This window comes from Myotis davidii, unplaced genomic scaffold (assembly GCF_000327345.1).
Source record: "Myotis davidii unplaced genomic scaffold, ASM32734v1 scaffold499, whole genome shotgun sequence".
NCBI classification, from domain to species: domain Eukaryota; kingdom Metazoa; phylum Chordata; class Mammalia; order Chiroptera; family Vespertilionidae; genus Myotis; species Myotis davidii.
The window spans coordinates 23,254-28,171 of record NW_006290677.1 but is presented as its reverse complement, the minus strand read 5'-3'; the positions used below and the strand labels follow the sequence as shown (position 1 = coordinate 28,171).

At 48.0% G+C, this 4,918-nt stretch overlaps 1 pseudogene; it reads right to left on the bottom strand.

Annotated features, from left to right (window-relative positions):
* LOC102755653 overlaps window positions 1-3,737 on the bottom strand; it is a 10,252-nt pseudogene extending 6,515 nt beyond the window's left edge.
* Window positions 3,738-4,918: the final 1,181 nt, after the last annotated feature.

Genomic DNA, 4,918 nt, shown 5'->3' with positions numbered 1-4,918 from the left:
CCTCCCCCCAGCAACACCATGGAGGCTTGGAGCAGGAGCCCCTCTGTGTTGATCTCTCAGGTTTCTGGCTGCCACTGCATGTTGTACTCTCCCTTGAGCTATGGCAGGGATGAGGGTGCTGCTTGCGAGCCAGGCTTTCCTGCTCCCGGATCTCCATGGCGACCAGGGAGCAGGCCCAACTGGGGGCTGCCCACAGGCCGGGCTTTCTCACTCACAGGTCTCCATGGCAACCGGGGAGCAGGCCCAGCTTGGAGCTGCCCTAAGGGCGGGCTTGCTCTCCTGCTCCTGGATCCCCATGGCAACAGGGGAGCAGGCCCACCTGGGGGCTGCCTGCAGGCCGGGCTTGCTTTCCTGCTCCCAGATCAGACCCAGCTGGGGGCTGCCTACAGGCTGCACTTTTCTACTTACTGATGGTTGGATCACCACAGCGACCCAGGGCCAAGTGGCACTTTCCTGCTCTCCAATAGTCATAGGATCCCGGCTGGGGGCGGGGCTTAGCAGTGCGGGGCTTAGGCAGCACGGGGTTCCTGGCTGGGGGCTCAGGTGGCACACAGGGGTCCCAGTTGGGGGCGGGGCTTTTGCCCTGCTGCCCAGGGCTGCACATGGGGCCTGGAGGGCAGCTTGCACTGTCCCGCCTTGCCTGTAGTATAGGATAGAGGCCTGGTGTACAGGTGGGGGCCGGCTTGTTTGCCCGGATCAGTTCCTTTTTTTTTTTTTTTTTTTAATTCTGGGATTTATTTACCTTCTATAGCTGTCACTGGAGCTGAGAGCTGGCTCCAGCTCTGAGGGCTAAAAGCAGGATCTGGGTCTGTTTGGCTTCTATAATTGAAACTCTGTTGCCATCACTGCAGCTCTAAGCTCTTAGGCCGAAGCTGGGTGAAAGCAGGTCTCTGGAGCTTGTTTAGCTTCTATAATTGCAACATAGTTGCTTAGAGTGCAGCTCAGAGCCCAGCAGTGGCAGGCGGGGAACACTGGCTTCCTCCGTCACTGGAGCAAGCAAGCCTCCTGTTTGCTTCAGCTGCGTGGCTGCTGGCCGCCATCTTGGTTGGCAGTTAATTTGCATATCACCCTGATTAGCCAATGGGAAGGGTATCGGGGTTATGGTCAATTTGCATGTTTCTCTTTTATTAGCTAGGATTAAACTAAGAAAAAAGCCAGAACAGAGTGTCCCATTTAGAGGAGGGAGCAAGTGTGAAGGCTCGATTTAAGAAAAACCTTGGTACCTTTGGAACTTGTCAAAGCCAGTGTGCCCAGAGTTCAGCAAGAAGAAGGGAGACAAACTCTGATGAAATGTGAGAGCTGGAGAGAGTGGCCAAATTATGTAGGTCCTCACTTTGACTCCACTTTTCTCCCCTTGCTCTCATGGCCATTTATGGCCTTGTCATTACCTAGAATAGCCCCACATCTGACTTAAATTTAAATTTTTAGATTTCCAATATGAATATGGCTGTACAAATTATTGTGTTCTTCTTCTTTTCTTAGAAATAAAATGCCACACATAAGAGAACCAAATAAAAAATTGCAAATACCAGACTTTATAATAGGTATAAAGGCTGCTAAAAGCAGCTGTGATCAGACATACAACATGTGGGAGAAAGTGAAGAGAGGTGTGGATGTGAGCATTCAAGCCCTTTTTGTGGCACAGTGAGAGGAGAGAGAAAACTGACCTGCTATGGACAATTGTTCTTCCTTTTTCTGATTCAGTACTGGGTTCCAGACAGAACATGTCAGATTCTTCTGAGAAGGTTCTCTGAGTACCAGTGATGTTGTTACATGGAACAAGCCACCTTTATCCTGGGTATGAGTCTCAGATTGAGCTGGAATTTCTCCTCCCTCAGAGTCCATCCACTGGACCTTTGGCAGAGGGAACCAGCCCTCTGACTTGCACTCTAATCGGAGTTGGCTGGACTTAGTGACTTCCACATGGAACTGAGGATGTGAGCCAAGAGCTGGGAAGAGGAAGAGAGAGAAGTCAGGTCCTAACCTCATTTTCCTACACACACATCCCTCCCCTGCTTCTCAAGAGTTTTTGCTGCTGTTTAGATCTCAGTGTGCAGAACAGGAAACAGAGGCTCTGAAAAAAAAGTCTTGGCAATAAAGTATGGGACCTAGATTCCTGGGCTAGAGAGGAGTCCAACACAATCCAACACAACTGGCCCTGGCCTATTTCTTGACTTCCACTGTGAATCTCTTTATTATCTTTTCTTTAGCCCCAAGCAGTGATTTATGGAGTAATGTGGTGAAAAGAACTAATGGCCATCTTGCTTTATCCTATAAATTCTTTATATTTCTAAGGAAAATTGGAACAGAGGAAGGAGCCCATCCCAGAATAAACTCACTCCTGTGGGGTGTCAAAGGGATCAATGTGGGCCATTACCTGCCACTTTCAGCTCAATCACTGTATCACTGTAGAAGGAACCATGTTGGAATGCACAGCGATACTGCCCACTGTCAGAGGGTCGGACATTAAAGATTCTCAGGACCACAATCCCCTTATTCATGACATTTTTCACAAGCTCTGTCCTCCCATAATACTCCTCCATGGTTTCCTCAGGCTTGTCTCTCCCATCCTCATACAGGTGTACCACCTGGGAGGGTAGGGATCGAGTCCAGCTAATTTTCATATTTTTAATACTTTGATGATGCATGAGGAAGCAGGGCAGCTCAGCATCACCACCCAGCATGGCCACCAAAGCTTCATCGGGCCCATGGGCTTGGAATTTTCCTGAAAAGGAAACAGAGATGGAATCAGGGTGGGCTGTGGGCAGAATTTGTTCAGATGAAGTGGAATTGATTATATACATGATTGGTTTTTTTCCATCCTAACCAATCCTGGGAACAAGGTCTGAAAGGACATAGCTGCTGGATCCTGGGGTTCACTTTTGTGACATGAACATACACACAGAGCTAGCAGGCAGCTGGGGATGTTGAACATAGGAGGTCTAGGCCTGGCTAAGCTGAGGCAAGTAAAGGACTTAGGGCACTAATATTGAGGAGGCAGTTACATTTGGGGTACACATCCAGGGTTGGCAAACTGATGATGGGAAGTGCCTCTTTATAATATGCGCCTTAGGCTCCTCACTTAACTCACCCTGTGGGCAGGGACCTAAGGAATGTGACTGGAGGAGATGGGGAATAGACTTGCTAGCTCCCTCAGCTCAGGATAACACAGGACCTCAGATGGCTCTGGTTGGATAGTGGATAACTGTGTTGAGAAAGAATATGAAGTATACGAGTGGTAAAGATGTTTGAGAATTAATACAATTTGCCATGAGCATGGGATGAGAATATGGTTGTATACAAGCTAAATTTTACCAATCTTATTCTACATTATCTTAAGTCTTTAAGAACTTATGCTTTTTTATTTTCATTTGGGCTCTTTTGCTTTCTCTCAACCTTTGCCCCACTGCATGCACATTTGTATTTGGATGCACACACACACACACACACACACACACACACACACCACAGTAGGCCTGGACCAGAAGATACAAGTCAAAATGCCTAGTATACTGGTATACTGCCTGGTACTTAGTAAGCAGAATGACATTAAGTTCTTTACTTTCCAGGATCTCCAACCATTTGTTCTTTTGTCCAAATTGTCCATTATAGAGTTACCTCCCCTTTTGTTTTTTTCCTTATTCTTATATATCAGAGAATCAGAAACTCATATAATAATTCATACCTGTAGCCATCTGAAGGCAGAGGAAGAGTGAGATGAGGCTTCCATGATACATAGTAGAGACTCACTGCCTCTTCAGGTGTCTGAGGTAGGGCAATTCCAAGTCTTTGACTGATGACTCAATGGACAAGGAGGAAAACACTGTAATGAGGAGAGAAATTAAGAGAGAACTCTGAGGGAGAGAAAAGATGGTGTCTAGCAGGAAGGCAGTGAGGGAGTGAGTGAGGGAGCAAAAGGGGAGTGTGTGGACTTGTGGTGTGTGTGTGTGTATGTGTGTTTGAGTGAGGGAAAGTTTGACCGACACTGCAGGGCATTCAGGGCTGGAAGACCAGGCTCTCTTAGATGGAGAGCCCTGCTATTGCTGAAATCACTTCCGGGCACCCAACTTGACAGAAACCATGCCATCTTGAAAGGGAGAGCTTTTGTGACTAGGAACCCGGCCTCACCACCACCCAGACAAGCCTCAGATGCCATCCCAGACCCCACAAGCACTCCAGCAAAAGACCTGCTACTCTAGCTACAGACCCACAGAAATTAGGACTCCAGCTTCTTCAGACATGGGCTCCTATGGGACCTGGAGTGCGCTCCCCTTTCACTGGACTACCATGTCATTCCCAGGCATCCCACTGTTGGGTCTTGAACTGAGTCACCACCGCCTACCAAGCCCATGGTGTCACCCCATCCCTACAGTTCCCACCAATAAGCCTGGAACTGCACTCCCTTCCCACCATGACATAGGCCTTGGCCCCATGAGTCCTGCAGGTGAGGTTCTGAGTCCCCTGCCTGCCAAGCCCATGGCATTGTTCCAGCCCCATGCATCATGCAGGCCATCCTCTGACTGAGTCCCCTGCCCTCCAAGCTGCAGCAATGCCCTGGCCCCACGTGTTATGCAGGCCATCCTATGACTGTTCCCTGCCTGCCAAGACCATGGCATCACCCAGCTCTGCACATCCTGACAGTGAGCCTCAGACCAGTGATAGCAAGAATGGGGAGATAAAGAAACAACTCCCCAAGGAAAGAAAAGGCAGAATCACCAGAAAAGAAACTAAATGAAACAGAGGCATGCAATTTGTCAGAAAAAGAATTCAGAGTAATGGTCATACAGTTCATAAACCGGATGGATGAAAAGATCAACAACTTATGTAAGATTCAGGAGAAAATAAAAAAATATATAGCTATAATAAAAAAAACACAATGGAAGGTTTTAACAGTAGACTAGAAGAAGTGGAAGACCTA